This window comes from Lineus longissimus, chromosome 10, assembly GCF_910592395.1.
Source record: "Lineus longissimus chromosome 10, tnLinLong1.2, whole genome shotgun sequence".
Taxonomy (NCBI): domain Eukaryota; kingdom Metazoa; phylum Nemertea; class Pilidiophora; order Heteronemertea; family Lineidae; genus Lineus; species Lineus longissimus.
Window position 1 is genome coordinate 175,446 of NC_088317.1, and position 2,009 is coordinate 177,454.

Consider the following 2,009-nt stretch of genomic DNA (forward strand, 5'->3'; position numbering starts at 1 on the left):
ATAAAGAATGTTCATATTTGTGAAAGAAACACGATTCGCTTTCATTTTTCTAAGTGAGAAAAGCTGCCTGAGGGATACACCAGCAATAACCTGGGCATCTAACATCACCAATAAACCTCAACTTGGCAGTTAACATCAGCCACGAGCAAGATATCATCACAAATATGGACTAAATATGGCAACAGAGTCTTTGAAACGCATGCCAACTTTTGTGAAATTGCAACAGTGACACGTCACGCCCCCCCCCCCCCCCACAATGCCCTCCCCCAGCGTGTCACAATATTAGGGTAGCCGCACTTCACTGAGAAACAGACATGTCTGCAGGAATTCTTCTAAACCTGAACAACCAGCGAAACATCTCTCAAAGTACATTCTGTAAACCAATGAATTTTTTTAAAAATCCTTTAACTTTCAAATTACCAACCACAGATGTGTTGTAAACTACCCTGACACACCAGTAAGCCTCAACTAATCCTACCCGGCCGAAACTACCATCGAATTGTCATTTATTTAATTTGGCTCTAATGCGATGGGGACTCAGCCCAATTGATATTCATGAAACTTGTAATGATAGGGATTCCATCTTGTTAAACTAAAACTTGGAGGCTTAAACCCGAGACAGAGACATTGTTAGATAAATGATGATATTCACTATCCCCGGATGTTCAGAGTCAGAGCAGACCTACACTTTTTAACAGAGGCAGTATATAGTGCCAAATGACAGGTAAATACCTCGACATTAGCCTACTCTGGAGATGAAAAGAAGAGGAAATCCAGCTTTTTTATAGGATTGTTTTTTCTCGTACCCATGACTTGCAAACCAAGTGGTAACCAGTGCTAAACAGGTTATAGCCAGTGGGACAAAACTCCAGTGCAAAGATACACAAGTCTTTATTTATAGTAATTCAATGGGTTGGTGTGATCCTCTGGTGATGACCGGCGTGATCTCCCCAAATTAAATGCACATCTTTGTCACCATTAAGATATTCCACAAGTCGTGTTCGTGAAATAGCCTTTCAGCAAGACATCCCTGCATGCCCTATAGGAACCTTGTTTCAGAGTGCTCGCTGCAGATAACAAAATAGATCAGCTATGTGATTTCAATTGCGTGCGGGGTATTTCATCTCATATAGGAATGTTACTATTAGACTAAACGCTGGTGAAAGTCACCGTCAGCTATTACCAGATACAGCAGATGGAAGCACTGAAGATGTTCTCTTCTGCGAGAAAAACGTCTTAGATGAAACCACACACGCTCAGCCAAACTGTTTTAGTCCAGTGACCCAACACTAGATGGAATTGAAATCAACAATTCAAGCTGCCGATTCTAAACATCAACGAGAGGCCCGCCCATGCGATGGATACAGGGTGAACTTCAATTTGTAAAGTTCGTGTTCAGCAGAGATTGCGTCAAACCCTTCACAAAACTTGACAAGCCAAAGTTAAACGCAACTAAAACTGGAATCAAGTAATGAACTGTGACAAGCTATTAATAATCTAACATCGAAGCGATAAAAATAAATCGTGATAGCGAAGCCTGTAATTAATCAAACACAATTTTATAGCTCAATTTCAAGGTTGCCGTTGTTCAGCAACCCTGCGGTTGCAATGCTGTTGGATGTGGAAAGTGATTATAGCTGATAATTTTGGCTGACATAAAGAAGGTGTCACAAATTTGAGTTGTTTCTTTATGGGGAATATTGACTATCATCAAGGTCTTTACTGTTCGAATGCTGTGCCCGAGTGTTTAAAAAGGACCTACCCTTAAATTGGTCTGATCAATATATTTTACCTTTCCGCTGGAATTTCATAAAATTCAAATGAATGTGAATGCTTGCTACCAAGACACTAGTACTTGAAGTGAACACGATATGCACTAGAAATACCCTCAGCAATGTTACAAAACGAGCTCTCACATGTCTGCGAATACTTATTAAGTCTGTTACTTGAATATGCTAATTGCCGGCAAAGACAGAAATTGAATCTAATGGAAATTTTAATGAAATTAT